Raw genomic sequence first — 20,102 nt, 5'->3', positions numbered from 1 at the left:
TGTATTACGTAACATCAGGTGCCTCCTGCCCGTTTGCATCATGTTACATACAAAAAATTTAAATAATTAAAATTTTGATGAAGTTAAAGCAGAAACCAGAAGTCCATACAGGACTTACACGAATAAGTATTTGAAAATTGGTCCTACAATATTCTCAGTCGTATTTTTCATTGCTGAAGGTGTCACTGCAAGGTGCAGGGTGCATCTCTCCACTGTGTTTGGTCTATAGCTTGCCTTACTGCATATGGGGGGCTGCGGCCTTTTTCCTTCCACCGTGCCGATGACAACCGGCTCTTCCAGGTTATCTGGTACGCGACGGTCGATATGACCGAAGGCCCAATAATAGGGTTTAATAATCAAATGAACTTAAAAAGCATACATAATGCTATATCTATAGTATATGTTACAAGCTATCTTTTCTAAAATATATGAAATGTTTTATTCTCGAAGAATTCGAATGAGAGGAGCTTGAACTGGTTGGTTTTTGCAGACGAAAAAAATTATGCTGATTTTAAAATTTGGGAATAATTAATAAGGGATGACACTGTTAAGGGCCTATACGGTCGCCAAGCTTTAAGAAAGCACATTGTTTCTTTCCATAGGTTGTCATCATTTCTTAAAGTATGGCGTATGGAAATAATATATGGTGGAGTTGAGTAGTTTATGTGTCCATTTTGTAAGATCAATACATGATTTAAATAACTTCGCTCAATAGAAAAAAAAATCCAAACATAGCCAATTTTGGACACGTTGAATTCAATTTTTGTATACAGAACATGACTTTAATAATATGACCTAATGAATAATGACCTAAATTGACGAGATATTTTATCGCAAGTCAAGTAATCCATTTCAGAAAAAAAAATATAAAATTATATTAATTTAATGTTTTACATAACCAATTGTTATAACGGGCCGGCGCGCCTCAGTGCTCCAGCTCTCCATTGCGTACCGCAGTCCACCCCGAGACACTGACATAGATTTCAGATTCGTACTGGGATAGGGCTAAGGCCCTAACATTAAGATGTCCAGTAGGAGACTGTTGTGTATTTGACAATTTAGAAATTTCTATAAGTATGTATCACGGGCTAGAGATCTACGATCGTAAATCAAATTAGATATGAGATGAAAAACCTAGGGTCGGAAGCATCTACGATCATATGAGAAAATACTGAAGTCTAGGACAAAGTAAAAATGCAACAATGACGTCGAAAGTAGGGACTAATATAACTATTAATAGAGTTACACGTAACAATCTAAATGTTAATCAACTTGTAACGGTATCAAGAGCTAATCGGATAAACGAATCGAATGTTTGTCGCGGCGATCACGAAATGCTCGTAAGCAAAATCTTTTATCTACAACGGGAGTTAATAAAGGGACATTTAATTTTATAATTAAGACGATAAAGTCTAAAATTGACTGTCGCACTTCCCTAGAAAATAATTCTTGTGTATCGCAACGTTTTAATGACGAACGCGAAAAATCGCTCAGCATCTTATTACGCGGTGTTAAGGGTGTGTTTTGTTTGCTTTGTTCGTTCGTTCCGTGTTCCTGTGACGTGTTTATTTATCGACGCGCGCGCACGTCTAAACACGGGATCTTGGCGCGAATGTGACCTAGATGTTAGGCGTGCAAGTTTGCGGTTTCTTCCTTATTTGAATAAGTATTTATTATGGGACATTTATGCACGTTTCTTGTATTTATTGGTCTTTAATATCTATAAGGTTGTAGAAATTATGCACACATGACTTCACATTAGTAATTTTATTCAAAGAACTCGGTGTGAGACACAACAAACAAACATTACAAATCAATAATGATAACCACTCTCTATGTACCCACTGGGCATTTCTACGTCGTGGAAGGTGGAACTAAAATTAATATTACAGTGTAAATCTAATCTAGGACCTGTGTATATGTAAAAACAAATTTTCTTTTTGAAGTGAAACTTCTTTATAGGCGTTACAAAAAATCTTTTTCTTGTTCTTACAACGGTTAATACGAAGAGGTGCTGCTATTAATGGCTGCAATAACAAAATATATAATAACGATAACAATGATAGTAATATTAGTGGTAATAATTATTTGTATTCAAGTCTATGATAATAAAAGCCTAAACTTTATCTAATTTAATTTTAATTAACCAATTTCTTGTAAAGTTGCATATAGTAGATCATTTTTCGAAAAATAAGGTCATAAAAAAGTTTCACTTCTTACGTGTGTAGACTAGTACACGCACACATATTTTTATAGTGCAATCTCTTTCCGTTTTATCGCTTCAAAACTGTTGTCGTCTTTAACAAATTAACTACTAATTTTTTTAGATTTATTTACTAAAATAGACTCTTTAGATAACAGCTAGAAAGACACAGCAAACCCGAGGTCAATAAATCTAATAATACAATATTATTATTTTAAAAATCTTAATCCAATGATACCTTGAAAAGGTATATTTAGCCGAACCATTACCCAAATATTCCTGCATAGTTAAGAGCCCAGGAATTTTTTGTTCAAAGGCGAAAAATAAGCTATTGGCGATCACGATTCACTTATTAAGGCTACAACGATATATCACGCCCATACATTCACGTCACACGCTCACCGCCCACAGTCCTATCAACGAATAGATATGAGCAATTGTTAATGATTGCGAAACTTGATTGCGCTTGTGTGAAACGTAATTGTGAAATGTTATCAACACTGTGGAATATTAATTTAATTTAGGAATGCATACTGTGTCCAGTGGTTTATTTTGGACCAAATAAACGCATTTCCAGTTTGAAATTAGAACATTAGGTATATTTTTGTTATTAAGTAAATGTTTTTCAATAGAAATACACTTAGAGTAATCTTAGTATACTTCGTTCTGTTTTATATGAAAGTAAATTGGTGAAATTATGGAAGTCATTCCATATTTAACAAATAATTAAAAGTTTTTCTCTTATTATATTAATGATTCAATTGAATGGTGGTCTGTTAACTAGTTTTAAACACCTTAGTTTGACTCCTAGACTAAGATGCCCATTGGCTCTTGTCGCATTTTTCCGGAAGAGACACACAGGTGATTGGTGGTGGCCGGGACGTGATTGGCATGAACGGCCTTTGGGGAATTACGATCTTTAATAATGTTGTATTTACGCATAATTAACTGTATTGTTGTATTTTGTCGATCTGTATTAATAATTATATCTAACGTATATCGCGACTGAAAACAAAAGCCGTATTTACTCTATGGACGGCATTTTATGTCAAAATGAAAGTAGGAAGTGATTTATTTGGAGCAAACGCTATATATCTGAGGATCGTGCGCGGATCCATTGGCCATTTAAAGACCGGCTGTGTGGTCACCAAGTCCTACGTATACTAGAGATATCGCTACACTTACGGGAGATTGATTTAATTTTTTTGTCGCAATGCTACACCGTAGCATGTCGTAGCGTGATAAATATTAACATCTTTTTGTAAAAAATGTTATACGTTAATAAGTACTGAAAAATATGTTTTTTTGTAAAATTTCAAATATTTTTTGAGAAGTAAGCAATAAATAACAGAAGCAGAACAGTGTTGTTCTAGTGGCTTCAGCGTGCAACTTTCAACCTCGAGGTCGTAGGTTCAATCGCCAGCAGTGTACTAATCGAATTTCTATGTGCGCATTTAAAAAGTGTCAGGCTGATCTTGCCTATTAGATTGATAAATGATCATGAAACAGATACAAAAATCTTAGGCCCATACCTTAAAAGGATGTAGAGCTACTGGTTTGTTTCTTTAAACAATAAATAAAGGAATATTTTAACATATTCAATAGTTAAGGGTACTTGTTAAAGTGATCAAAATATAAAATAAATATCTGATTTATATAGTAATAATTATATTAATTCATTCCATTTTGAAATTAGAGATATATTGTAAAGAATTACAGCACAGATAAGAAATCTATGTCATTCGTGTATACCACATTTAAGTGTAGTCGTAATTTGTACGTGTCGTTTCGTGTTAGCACCTTAGAATGTTTGTACTGACATTACATGGATATGTCTTTGATAGTGTGTTGAAATGTACTATCAGTGAAATCTATTTATCAGATCGGAGAATGTTCATTACACATATTATTTCAATTATAGTCAGTACTTGTAACCTTATTTAACTTTCTTAGTATGTAAAAAGGCCAGCAAAATCCCTCTGCTAGATTATTTTCTTTATTACATCGACAAAGCCTTTCATGGGAAAATACTTGTTTTTTTTTATGTATGTTGATAATTGATAGTGAAATTATACCATAGACCATGTAATATCTATATAGTAAATATAGATCGTGATTTAGTACGACATTGGAAAGTGCGTATTACGTGCCAATAAATACTATATTTTTTCGAGTAAATTATATAAACACAAAAGAACTAACAAAACTACTAAAGGTTATCTATCTCCTTTTTTATTTATAAAACTGCATTAAATACGAGAACAGATAATAAAATATAAAAACAAATGTAAGAATATATCACGTATTTTGTTATTAAAACATCACGATAAAGAACATAGTTTAAGCCAGGATATGAAGACAATATCCATGTACAATATAATCATGTATGTAACAAAGGTGAACCCATAACCTCCTGGTAGCCACAATTTTAGAACAGTTACTTTCATTAACCTTCATTTAATAATTGCATAGCCAAAGGATAATGTAACAATATAATTTAATTCAGAAAATTGTAGACTGTAGTACGATGTAATAAGACCTATTTTATCTTGTTAAGATCGAACTGCAACAGGTCGTCTAACTAGTCCAATATGGTTTGGAAGTGACCAGTATTTTAATAATATTGGGATATGAGTAAGAATCGTGAAATGGCGTTAAAAGTCCAGCATAAGTTTTGTTTGATGGCTTATTAAATAATTTTTTTATATGCCATTTAGAGTTTAGATAAATGGTTGATAAATAGGGCGATAATAGTGTTGAAAACTCCATCAACGGGGACTTAAAATAGCCGTTAACTCACGGGTTTATTCTGGGCTATTAATAGGAAGATATTATAAACTGGAAGAATGTTTTAGCAGTAAGACCGCCCCTTTACAATCTATTGTGTTATTAAGATGTAAATAAAGTATTACTTTTATTATACTATCGTAATAATGTTGAAATTCCATCCACTTTTGTTTACAAATCAATCCCTGAATTGCACCATAGTTAGAAGATTTGTAGTGCAAGTGAATTTGCCTCAAACACCTAAGTGACTCTAATTATATATTGAGATCTGTTCTATAAAATCACAAAGCATGGTTATCCTACCCCCACCCGTATTATAGAGGACGTGACTGGCCGACGTTTTCATTAAGGCCTGCTTCCTATAGCCCGATACACCTATGATTAACTAAGTCGTTTGCTAATTATACGTATCTCCGTGATTGCCTACTGCATCTTTTAATTTAGCTCTGAGATCGCAAGTTACAGCTTTGAAGTTCTAATCAAGTTTCTACTACCGTGTAGAAAGTGGTAAGGAAGCCATAGCTACAAAAAGTGTAACGAAAAGAAACTTTTGAATGCTTCAGTGGTAAACTTTACTCCTAAATTGTCGTACATTCGATGACCGGCCGGGCACCAATTTCTTTCTATTATCACCATTTTCATCACTGTTGAGGAAACATGGAAGTCTCAACGACCTAAAATGAGATTAAAGGTTTAGATCTTAAAATCCACGACGTGTGTATATAATACAAAGTAGCTAATCAAATACACTGATTGGCTTGCAACGTTATTATCGGTCTTGTTTAATTACTAAGGCCGATATGTGGGAGGTGAGCTTCCGTTAGAGTAGTTTATTTATAGCCGCTGTTACGTAATTAAAAATAGCGGATATGCTTGAGTTAGCTGATATTATTGGTAGTGATAAAATTCCTAAGTATCTAAGTTTAGTATTGCTACGCCAATCTCATTTGAAGTATTTTATCCCTTTTTAAAATTGTACCAAAAGAAAGTTATTCTAAAAACTATCGTTCCAAAACTCTTGGGACCGATTCGCTGCATACGACACCTCATTCAGATAATTACACTTTGAATTGAAAACCTCCTTAAGAATTTGGAATTAGATTAAATAAATAGTGTTCTTTCTTAATTAAGTAATTCTTCGCACTACGGTCCTTAGCTTCAATGTGGTGCTATTTCTAACATGACCAGGAGTCCCGTTTTGAACGGGACGGTTCCTTTTTTCAAATTACGATTCCCGTTGTCCCCGAAATGAAGTGTGGGATGTAAAAGTGTCCCGTTTTACAGAAACCGCTCGAAAATTTTAACGGCATAATATAAAAAAAAGTTTCAGTTTCGTTCCTATTTGAAATAACTATATTAAAATAAATTTGTTCTTCTGATAAATATTAATATAACTAAACATTTTGGGCACCTATATATTGTGATTTTTATGACTACTTATTATTTCAACTAAATTTAACCAATGTCCCGTTTTCAGTCTAAGAATAAATGGTCACTTTCGGTATGTTAAAGGGCGAATACCGACGTTACTTCATCTGCCCACAGCTAGGAATAACCTTCTGAAAAGTTCACATATGATTCACTGTAATATATACGTTAACTGACCTTTTTAATGTCTGCTGAGTGAACTGAAAAAAATTGTATTTGACAGGGACTAACAATGACTTAATTTTTTCATTGTGTTATTCCGTATTAATATCTTGTGTTCAGTTCAGGATCGATGTGTTACTGCGCTTCCACGGTATTCTTAGCATTCGTCTACAACACCAGCATCACCTTATATAACTTAAACATGTATTAATACATTAATTATGTGTTTATTTTTTTAAACACATTCAAAATATACATATGTTGACATGCTCAAAAATACATACGACCATGTAAATTCATGGTAAAAACATTTTAATCAGTTGAAACGGTATTCCATGCACTGGTCGCGAAATCGTGCAATATACGTATGCATGATATTTATCCAGTCCAGTTGCAAACAGTTAATATAATAGGTAATAAATAATACGGTGCAATCACGAACGGTAAGCGCTCATTGATACAAGGTTAAACTGAACAATAGCTGAGATACGCGATAAGTGCTGCCTTTAAGTTTAAGATCGTGATCAAATTTAGGGGAGGTAACCGCCTCTGTTGAGAGCTTTAGGTAGTGCTTAAAGCTTGCAACTCTTTTGGTGATTTGATGGTTAAACAAAGCTATAAAAAATTCTGACTAACCTAGCAATCTACCTAAATCAACAACTTACAACAAAGTGTCGCATGCGCAGCGCAACTAGTGTAGAAAACTGTTTTCTTCAAGTATTCATTTAATAGCAGCAGTGTGGTTAAAATATGACCTGATGAATGACAAGGACACGAAATGATGAGGTGGTTTGCCAATGTAAAACGGATTTATGAGAAGCGATCAGTGGTTGAACCGTGGTTCAAAATAAAAATGTCTGTATTCAACAACAAGTTAGATTCTTTAAGCAGATGTTCAGCCTCTGAACTAAGTCCGAGGAGACCTGTTCATCAGATTACTTCGCTCATACAACGGTTAAATGAAATTGTAACTTATTCATTACTAAAATATTATATAAAGTAAAATATTAAACTGAGACTACTAAAACAAGGTTACAGGTTTACAAGGTCAAAAACGTATATACCGGAAGTGCATGACTGTGATAATGTAAAGGATGGATTGAAGGTGGTGGAGAATGCTAGTGTAAAACAGCATTGTGAAAGTTAAAAATGATTCGACTATTATTATACTAGTAATTTAGTTTTAACATAGTTTAGTGCACAAAGCCTCTTGGTAAATATTAGTAGGCGGTGAAGTTGTGAAGTGGCCAATCCAGGACGTACTAAAGAAGGGATAACTTATAAGAGGACTGAATCAAGTAGATATCCGGGGTCTCTGCGTACCGCTTCCAGAAAAAATCGTGATAATGTAAAAAATAATAATTGCTAAAGAGAGACAGAAATAATGAAACACATATATGCACTCAAATTAACTCATTAACAAAGAAACATAAAATCAAATTGGCCTTCTGTGGATTCTTGGACAGCCTTGCACGGAGGACTTATATTCAGTGGGACCATGGAGTATATAACGATAGGAACCTACAACGGGATATATACATGAAGTACTATAATCGATAGCCTAGTGGCTTCAGCGTGATTTTATTCCTGAGGTCGTAGGTTCGGTCCCCGGCTGTGCACCAACGGACTTTCTGTCAATGATCTATGAACTCGCGAATGCGTAAGCACTTCCAGAAATAGCATGGTGAGAGTTGATAGAAGCAGTTTAATGACTTTCTATTGAGCGTACCAATTCTTAAAAGGTCGGCAACGCACTCGTAACTCTCTCTCATTGACAGTGTGCATTGGCACATAAGTATATCTTAACATTGGATGAGCTACTTGCGTTTACCCGTTTTATGAAAAGTGTGACGGTACCTGACGTGCTAAAATACGCTTTCCAGAATGTCCCTTATGTAGGTACATATAATATTTATTTCATTTGCTAAAGAATGAAACATAACAGACACACGATAAACACAGAATATAAGAAATAACGTATAATTATCAAATGAATGTATACAAACTATTTTAAGAGTAAGTATGAAGTTTCTTGTCCATTCTTCTGAGTATGAAACTTCCTTTTAGAAACAATATTTTTTTTTAATATTTTTACCTTGTGATTTTGATTTTCAAAAGTCTTTTTAAATAGGCCTAAATTTAATAAATGACTTTGACTTAATCGTTTATTTTTGCAATACCTTATACATATATTTTATGTATATATTATTATGTAGGTGAAATAGATTACAAGATCAAATCTGATAGTTCTAATTATGTATACCTTTTAAATTTTAACATTTAAACCCTTTATTATTTATGTACAGCTTCCCACTGAAACGTCTCAAAGTTAGCGTGCCCTAAGTGACGCCCAATCGACTTTCTTGATATATACACTATAATTGTATCTTTGAGTATATTGAGTATAGTCCTTTGTACAAAAAAACCGTCAATCTCAGAAATTCTGACAAGTTAGAAACAATGAAATTTCACGTTTTGTACCTTATACCTTTGTAATAAAGTACATTATCGAAAGATATATCCAAATGCCACATGTCTGCGGAGTAGACGACATGTAAAATTGTGGGGTAACTTTATTTTGGAGTCTGAGATTGAACGATTCATATATCATTGGAAAATTATCTCCGTGAAAATTGATCGATGACAACTTGAAGTAGGGTAAATGTAGGCTTTTATTTGATAATAACTCTAAATTTTTACGTCAATTTATATAAATTTTGTGGTGACATTTCAAAGCTTCATAAATGACGGAATATTCCAAATTCCGTTTTTAAAAACAATCCTAGGAGGTCAGGTGCCTCTTCTTGAATTCTTCAACACAGCAGAATGAGCACTTCTTATTTATGATATATTCGGTAGTGGGCTGATATAGAAATACTTGCTATGTACTTGTCAGGTACCTAATCCACATTTGTGAATAATCATTTTACTAAGTAAATTTGTAATCTCTTCTCTATTTTTGTAGAGTAATATTTTCATTATTTTTTGTATAATTGACCACCATCAATGGCGCTGCAACAATCAGGGCCTCAGGCTGTATCTGTTTCATGATCATTTGTTAATCTAATAGGCGAGTAGATCAGCCTTCTGTGCCTGACGCACGCCCTCGACTTTTTGGGTCTAAGGCAAGTCGGTTTACTCACAATGTGTTCCTTCACCGTTCGAGCGAATGATAAATGCGCACATGGAATAAAACTCCATTTGTGCACAGCCGGGGATCGAACCTACCACCTCAGTGATGAGAGTCGCACGCTGAAGCCACTAGCCAACACTTCTCGCTAATTATTACATTACGTTAACGTATATAGTGATAAACGTTATATAAATTTAAAATGACTGTGTATTACTTTTCTTATGAGACATTTATTAATCCATGAACACGAATTCGTATACGATTTAAACGCACCGTCGAAATGTCACATAGGGCTTCGGTATTGATTAAAAAAGCAACATAAATTAGCGAATTCGAGGGCGAGGAGGAGTTGTTGTCAAAAAACTTTATAAGTGTTTATGTGTGCCCACTGCCCCCACGACACCCTTTCTTATTCCTACACCCGATGTACAGTCGGCGCAGAGTGCTGATTGGAAAGATTCGAGATATTTGAATTAAGAATTTTTTCAAATGTTTCCATTTACTAAAGAGGTTTTATAGAAGCAGTTTATTTTTATTAACATCTGTATATTAAAAATTGTTTGAATTAGGATCTTTTTATTTTTTTACAAATATCAAAGAGGTTATATTGATTACGTTTATAGTTTACTGGCTGGCAACACGTATACAGATATTCAAAGTTTTGAATGAGTTCGAATTATAATTGTTATTTGTCAATTGTTGTCAAATAGGCCGGCCTGGCTTTTCATAATATTTTAAAATATTTTCGTTATCATTATTTGTAATATTAAAATATATTATAAGATAAATACTGATAATGGATATTATATTATATGAAAAGAAAACCTCAAATTACTTTCCAATCATGAACATTTCCCCAGCGACTGTACACTGACATACAAGTACATGTAAATTAAACACCACCGCACACAGACACGCACACAAATAAAAACGTAAAGAAACACCGCGAGAGGAAGAATGTATTAAGAAAGCGCGAAAGAGACAAGCAACTAATTAACACCTCGAGTGCGAGAGGGATGGTATCAGACGACTCGCTAATTAAGAATACAAGAAGAAAGACGTTTTATGTAGTCTACGTCTGTGTGCGTTGCTGTGTATGTATGAAGGATTTTCCGTTTGGTACCGTAGATGTTGTTATTAACTCATTATGTTATGAAGAGTTAGTATATAACCGTTATTTACTGGTTAATTGACGCAGTTTCCTGATAAGGGCAAGGACAGTGTTTGACAGATTTCGTTTAAGATGGATAAATCATTCTACGTCATTAAAATACAGGTATACTAGAGTCGATTAGAACTAAGGATGTCAAAGATACGAATTCTGTACGGAATATATTATAGTATGTTAAACGGGCCTACGGGACGTCTATAAGGGGCAGTCATCGCGGCTCATGGACACCCATTTAGGAGTGCGTTGCCGGGTTTTGAGGGAGGAGTATGCTCTGTATGCTAGTTTTGCGCTCTTAATACTTCTATTTATGATGCAATGTTATTTTTGATAATATATGTTTTACGTATATACATTACACCTTTCACACGACTAATGGAACGATATGTTTTGGAACTTTACGGTATGCGATAACGGTTTTTAAACTACAGTTTTGTAGTATCTGTGGCAAATATGACGTCCGATTATATTGACTATTACGTAAATGGAAGAGAAATAAACAAGAACATTCCACGTTCACATAAACAGAAACAATATCGGATTACAATATTACATATAAGAGAAAACACTTTACGTTAATAGTAATAGGGTGTAAATTCCAATAAACGCACAGGTCGTGCTTGCAAGAAAGCAAAGAATGGTAAGGGGAACAAGATATGTCTCAAAGAGTGATGAATTAAATTTTTCGAGGGTGGTGGGAGGTCCGCGAAGACTGCATTAATTGTGTTTTGCCTCGGCGAGACAGTGGATCTGTATTGTCATAGATTTCTTACTCTATATGAGAAATTGTTTGAGATACGTTTTCTTTATGTACATTTTTACGAAGCTTTTTAAATATTTTGTTTTTATTTATTGATAGGGTAGGGCTACGTAAAACAATAATCGATCTAATTTTAATGCGGGATATATTATTTAATTAATTAATAAAAAATATGTGTGAGTGTATTAGTGTATACACGTAAGAAGTGAAGCTTCTGTATGACGTTATTTTTCGAAAAATGATCTACTATATGCAACTTTACAGAAATTGGTTAAATATAGTTAAATAAGATAAAGTTTAACAAAAGGCTGTTATTATCACAGACATGAATACAAATAATACAATTATTTCATTTTACCTAATTACTACTAAGATTATTACAGAATTTCATTAATTGTAATAGAATTATTACTATCATTGTTATCGTTATTATATTTTTATTATTATATATTTCTGTTATTAATGGCTTCGAATCTCTTCGAATGAACCGTGGTAGGGACGAGAAAAATATGGCGCGTAACGGAAAAATGTGACGCGTAACGAAAAATGTGACGGTAATTTTTTTTACAACGCCGATAAAGAGGTTTAACTTGAAAAATTATCAATACCGTTTCGATTTCACCGCACTGGACGGAGCTAGGTTGGCTTAGTCATCCAGGATTTTACGCACAACGGGCCATATTAGCGTCTAAATGAGGAAATTGAGTCCACATATACATACACACACCTCACCACACTGGATGACACTGAGTTATATTATTACAATTTAATAATTATTATTTCAATTGTATTAATTTTACATAACTATAATTAATTTGTAGGTAAAGAATATTGTTTGTGTTGGAAATATATTTCAAATTCAAATATATATTTTTTTTAAATGTTGAATAATATTCTCTTCACAGTACTAATTTTAGTATTATAGACAAAACGTTCGTACAAAAATTCTAAAAGAATTTGTACATTAGTAGTATAGGAAAGAGATAAGTACGGAAATCAACTTTACAGTAAGTTGTAAAAACCTAATCAAATGTGGATGTGTGCGTGAACAGTACATGTATGTGTGAGGGGTTTAATTTTTGGGGGTTTCTTAATGACACTTCTTTGCATCGATTTTAGAACCGAGGGTTAGTCTTTTGTTTTGAGATATTGATTATTTTTTAGCGTTTGCATAGGGTTAGAGAACTTTTACAAGACGCGCATGATGCAATGTATACACTCAATCAAATAACATTTATTCATGTACACTTATGATAACAGAAAAATGGATATTTCTGAATTTAAATCCAGTTCTTAACTCAAGGGTGTAAACACTCTTTTAAGCGGCATTTAACATTAATTTTTATAGAACGGGTAGCAAAGTCACCTGCTGTTAAGTTAAAAGACACTGTAAATGCTAGAGGACTCGCCAGTACGTTGCCGGTCCTTTAAGAACGGGTACGCTCTTTTCTTGAAGGACCCTAAGTAGTTTTTTGGCCAATCGATATGTAACTAAGTTTCCATGTAGTAATGTCAAGTTCTCAATTACACAACATCCTAAGACATATTGCAACTAAACCGTAGTATTTATAACACTTATAATAATAATATATTTGCAAGAATTTGGTACAAAAATGTTATGGTGGTACAATCTAAAGTTCGCATGTTCTGCCACACATATTGGCGTGCAAAATTCTCTTAAAAGGTAGAACATACATTATGAATCATATCATCATAGTCAATTCTTATATTATTTATCACTACATTTTCATATTATAAAAATATATTATAACGTTAACTAATAAATGTTAACGCGCACGTAAATAATCATTAATATAATAATATTTTTTCCAAAAGGAGTTCATTAAGTTGATTTTTAAAAACTAGAAGGTAGATTTTTTAATGTTTTTTTTTTGTAAATTATTATAGTCATTGTTGAAAGTTACACATTAATTAAATTGTTTGTAAACACAATGCTTCTCATCACCCACTCGTTAGTGTTGTTGAATATAAATAGCGGTCATGTGTGCCATACATATATTTGAGATAACTTATGTATGTGTAAATCTCATTCTTTCTATTCTTTCAACGAAGTAAATTAACAATCGCATCATGAATACTTAAGTTGGAAGGCTGTAAGGAAACTGGCATCAGAAGAAGAAACAACAAAGCAACTTAGAAGAAAAAAATAATCAGAGCAGTTTAATACATTATAATTGCAGAGAACCTGACTGACGTGACACAGAGCGCCCACGGTGAGTGTCCGCTGCAAGTCTACAACGAGAACCTTGCTAAACAATAACTGTTTGGGGATATTATTTACTGGCCTTAACATCAATGTATCAAATGAAGAATTTTCTTTCAGCTTAACGCGGCTTAACAACAGAATTGTATTGTCTTTTATTCATAGCTTTTACACATTGAAAGAAAACAATTTTTTAATAAACTTATAATTATATTACATAATTTTAAATTTAAAATTTTCCAATGTTTCGCGTGCTTTACAGCGTGCGTGGTCACGGTGACGGTATGTAAAATAATTATAAGTTTATAATAATACAAATAGCTTTAATCTGGTTAAAAAATTGTTTTCTTTACAGATAATCTAAACATCTGCTTAGCTGCAAAATTAATATAACGAACCACAAACACGTCTGCGGTGAAAATAAACTCAAAATTTAATGCGAACAATTTGGGAGACCGAAATCGCGATTCCTCTTTATGACCCCATAAAGGTCACGCAAAGTTTACACTAAATGCCAACAATATTATACGTTAATGGCGTCCTATATTCCCAAGATACGGCTGTAAATTCGGAAAGAGTGCACTTTGATGTATATATTTTATAGGGCCAGGAGATCATGTGATGTAAACTGAACCGCCCACGGATAATCTCAATGTTAGGTTAGTCTCTCATCTCAAGGCTCGAAGTTGCTGGAAGTAATGGTTGGCTCTTTTCTAGAAGGCTTCTTTCTAGGCTAATCGACAAGCTAAAATGTCCCTAAGTAAGGCAAGTTTCTATGTTCCGAGGTATTCAATTATCATCATACAACATATTTCTAATGAAACACTGGAGATAATTAGTGCGGGGAAAACTCAGATAGGTTAGTTAAGCTAACAGTCATTATACCATGGAAAATAAAATCGAGCGGTAAAAAATACGGCATATAATTCCGTAACTAAAATTTTATTTACCAAAGTAGATAACTCTGAGTTCTCTTAAATAAAGTGTCATTAATTCTATAATTAATTATATAATTCAATATTTAAAAATAACTGAAACGCATCGCGCAACTTTAGTACATAATTAGTAACTAAGCTCAGCAAGACTGCTATAAAAACCTTATTATCTGTTAAAGTATTATTCAAATATAGTATTCTATGGTGATGTAACTATATATGTCTAATAATAAAAGAGCGTGATAAGTAAACAAGTCAAAAAACCAATATCCGTAAGTTGATTATACATGTGTAGGCAAGGCGATGAGTTTTAAAGTTTTTAAGGGTTCGAAGATTGCGTGCCTTGATTACCCCCCGAGGGGGCACACACGGGCCCAAGCCTACCCATTTTTAAGGAGGGAAAATTAAAAGTGTATGTTGGATTAACACGTCTTGGTACTTTAAGACGGTGGATTAAATTAAAACTTTAAGTTGAAAATAAAAAAAAAACGGATACCTATTTTATTTATAGTCCGATTAAGTTATGCATTTGGAATTAACTTAATTTAATTTTGGAACAATATCCTTAGCTTATCTTTACTAAGTTTCATCATCGGACATCGCAGAATACGAAATTCCAATAGTACAAAAGTAAAGCGCGTACCAATTCTTAAAAGGCCGTCACCGCACTTTCGAGCCTTCTGGCAATGTGAGTATACATGTGTGAGTTACCATCAGACGAGCCTCCTATCCGTTAGTCCTCTTAAAAAAATATATATTTTAATACAGTTATTCTGATATCCATAACGCAGATGTCACCTTGGTATAGCGCGCTAGAACATTCAGGATTGACATTAAATCAATCTAAATAACTGAAATGGCTTAACGGACATTTTATAGATTTCTGTAATTTTTGTCGTCGTTTTACGTCAAGAAGTATTAATATATGTAATCGCAGTATCTTCCGTTATAACATGTGCGCGGACGGCATCGCTCGTTCATTTACAAACGATTGTAATTTCTTTGTTGCGTTCGCGAAATTTTATTTACGCCAGGTTTTTATTAAAATTTAAATATTTTGCTAACCACTCTTTATACGCTTAGTACTTAAGTTCAAAAACGCTTTAATTACTATATTTACAATCTTTTAAACGAACTATGAGATAACGTAAGTGATACATAGACACTACTAACGCTAGAGTGCTCGCTTGTTGCCCGCCATTTAAGAATTGGTACGCTTCTGGTCTTAAGATCTTAAGTCAAATTCACGACATCTTTTAGTCGTTTATAGTTTAGATGTCTATGATCTATTATAGATGTAGTAATGTTATATAATCTACTTAAATGTATAACAATTCAATTAATGATCGCCCAATTTCATTATGTTTTCATAAAGTCATAACGAAACCTACGAAGATGTCAACGACATACCCAAATTAAAAACAGAACGCACACCAACGCGTCCACACCCACACCTCACCTAATTATCATCGGAGGGACTTTGCATAAGAAAGTATTGCTGCGTTACGACGCGTGTCGTGCCACCCTTCGGCCCAGATAAAAAATCTCCCATTTCCTTAATTCGTTTATCGGGGCTGGCTGGCTTTGTCTTCGATCGATGAACGCCTCCAAATGAGCGCGAAACGTGAGCCGTGTGTAGATGAAGGTGACGTTGACACTTCAGTATTAAGTGACATTTGGGATTTTGAAAATGGAATTTCAGATTTTTAGGAGCTCCATCGAATATTTGTATCATATTACTTGTAAACATACGGGCTTAAATGTACCGTTTCAAATAGAAAATTGTTTGTGACAATTATTTATTTGCTACGATATTGATAAATACGAAATTACATATGGTCCTTGAAATGAAAACCGCTACCAATTCTTAAAAGGCCGGCAACGCGCCTGCGAGCACTCTGTCAATGTCTATGGGCGGCTTATATTCCGTTTCTGAATAAGGTTAAAAATTAGATAGATTATTGAATATTGAATATTCGTAACAATACAACAACTAATATTCTTAAAAAGCAAAGTAATTTCTTTAAAAATATTCATTCAACACTTAAGATTTTTTTTATTACCTAAACTTACTAATATATTAAACATAATCGTAATAATAACAAGTGTGAAATGCACTAAGAAACTTTCAAAATTCGAATGAAAATCAAATATTTTAATTCCAAATTTGAAACACGAACCTGCGAACAGAAATTAATTACCCTACGAAGTTTTATTTATAAACTTAGACTACACCCCTAAATCGGGAACACATGTAAGCCGAGCGATAACTCAGTAATTAAGAAACGCATTAATCATGGATTGGAGACATTGCGTTTTCTAAGTTTGATTGCAATTCTGACAAACGACCGGGCGACATGCGTACCGTTACTAGATGCTAAGCCCTATTTGAATTGTGGCATATATTAGGTCCTTACATATGAAATTGGCGTTTTGTATGCGAGGAACAAAAAGTCGAATATTTTTAAATATAATATATTTAATTAATCAAAGTATGAACCATTGTTTTCTATGCACTTTTGCCATCTCAAAGTTCATTGATCTCTTTACTAAAAAAAAACAGTCGCACGGGAATCAATTAAAATGCGTGAAGGCGATTTGGACTGCCCCATCAGAGTTAAATTTTTTCCCTTGCAAGAAGTTGTCCAAATTTAGAAAAAATTGTATTCTGTTGGAGCAAGGTCCGGGGAGTACGGAGGATGTCTTAGACATACCAATTGAAGCTCTTCTAATTTGGTAGCCGTCTGTTGTGCAGTGTGTGGTCTAGCGTTGTCGTGAAGTAGCAGTAGCAGTTTCCATCATAGTTTGCAATTGCTGACAATAGACATCAGCCGTAATAGTCTGGCCAGATTTGAGAAAACTGCAATGAACAATACCGGCACTAGTCCACCTAACGCTTACAAGTAACTTTTTTGGGGTTAATTTTCGCTTGGGGCAGGATTTGGCTGGCTGGCCAGGATCCCACCATTGCGCTGAGCGCTTCCGATTATCGTAAAGAATCCATTTTACATCACAGGTAATGATTCGTTTTAAAATACCTTCATTATTGTGCCGGTTCAGTAATGTAACGCAGCAGTCGACGCGCGTTTGCCGGTTTGCTTCAGTCAATTCATGAGGTACCCACCTTTCAAGCTTTTTAATCTTCCTAATTTACTTCAAGTGAATTAAAACATTTTTATCACTAACACCGCAGTCTGCAGCTAACTCAGACGTGGTTTGCGATGGATCCGCTTCCACAATAGCCTTCAATACTTGGGTCTCAGGCCGTCCTCGGGGCTTGTTCTGCAGGTCGAAATTTCCAGAACGAAAACGTTGGAACCAAAAACGAACTGTGTTTTCTTTTGCAACATGACCGCCATACATATCATTCACCCTTCGAGTCGTTTCCGCAGCTCTAGTGCCACGGCGGAACTGGTACTCGTAAATAATGTGATACTTTAAGTTTTCCATTTTGTATAATGAGTGACGCAAACAGAAAAAAACAAATGAATGACGGTCATCGAAGCACAAATACATGAGTTAATAGCTGTACAAATTTGAATTTGGAATTCCTTACCAAAGAGGAGAACATCGTGATTAATACGCCAATTTCATATGTAAGGACCTAATATTACGATTTATCGTCATGGATAACATACTACAACTTTATATATTTATATGTTTGATAGATCAGGAGGCAAACGGGCTGAAGGCTCACCAGACCACACTGCCAGAAGACTCGCAAGTGCGCTGCTGGCCTTTTTACATGACCTACATACTTCTCGTCTTGTAACCTACGCGACTTGACAGATTTCAATAAAATGTTTTGTGTGTGGGTCCGAAAATTGGTTAAATATTTTTGAAATCATACTTGTTTTTGTGCGTTAGGGAAAAAAGATGAGATTACATTTTTACGATGCGCGCACACCGTCACAAGAAACCGACACCCTGAACTTAGCATACGAACGAGATACACTTCGCCATCAGTCGTCCCAATTTTAGTCTACTAGGCTAATTCTCTTTAATGTCCTTTTGAATTGGTTAAACGAGCTAATACTACAAATGTTAGATGGTTTTAAAATGAACATTTCTTTAATTATGTAGAATTTTTTTTTATCATATTTAAATAAACTTTATTTAACTAGAGAATGCGTTATAATAAAATTTTCAATGTATTAAATACCTTTTTTCTATTGTTAGTGTCGTTTTTCTACAAACGCAGAATATAATTTTTAAAAACATTTTTATCCTGTCACGCCAAAGATGTATAACTTCTAACGTGTGTTCATAAGTACACACACATGTTTTTAATTTATATCGCTATGTGAAGGTTCATCATTTTTTTGACAAAGTTCTTAGTATGTATGTAGTGTGGACTACATTTCCGCAGTTAGACGCTCATTTGGTCCGTTGTTCGTTCTGGCTTATTAAGCCAGCATAGCTGCTTCCAAGAGCTCAGAAATTTCCGGGGCACTTCGGTTGGTTGGATGGTTCACAGACCGACCTTATCCGAAACTTTCTGTTCGTTGGGAAGCCACAGACACACGTTAAAAACCTTATTTTTCACCGTTCGCACCTATTTTGATAGCGGTAATGGTACTGCATACAATCTATATATGACAACGTTTGCTGAGTCAGCCAGTAATATATAAAATCCTCATTTAATACTGTTTGTATTTTTATTAAATTTTAAATACGAGCTAACTGTGTTATGCCTCCCCAAACTGACAATTATTTTTTAGCGACTGTCGAACACTTAGGAATTTAAAACTCAGTTGATAAATTTGCAATATCGTTATTCATTACCGCTTTAGTGGTTTATTTAAGCATAACCGGTTACTCAAGGCATAGCTAGATATTGTATAAATATGATAATCTATAATAATTTGACAATTTAATCATCAAGACAGACGGCCAACTGATAGAAAATAATAACATCTTTAATTCGATTAAAAATGCGTTTTTTTATGTAACAGAAGGGCAGGAGGGTCACCTGTAGTTAAGTTATGTAGTGTCCATGGGCACTCACATTGCCAAAAAGCTAACAAATGCGTGGCCGACCTTTTACGGAATTGGTACGCTCTTCTTAACCATTAAATTGCTCATAGTATTGTCATTTGTTAAAATAGCTTTTACACATTAAGAAAAACACTTTTTGAACGGATTCAAGCTATGTATTATTATTAAAAACTTATAATTATTTACATAATTCTAAATTTAAAATTTTTCCCGACGTTTCGCGTGCTTTTCAGCGTGCGTGGTCACGGTGACCGTAAATAAATATAAGTTTTTAATAATAATACATAGCTCAAATTAAATTGCT

This window comes from Pieris brassicae, chromosome 8 (assembly GCF_905147105.1).
Source record: "Pieris brassicae chromosome 8, ilPieBrab1.1, whole genome shotgun sequence".
NCBI lineage: Eukaryota > Metazoa > Arthropoda > Insecta > Lepidoptera > Pieridae > Pieris > Pieris brassicae.
This window is presented reverse-complemented; position numbering follows the sequence as displayed.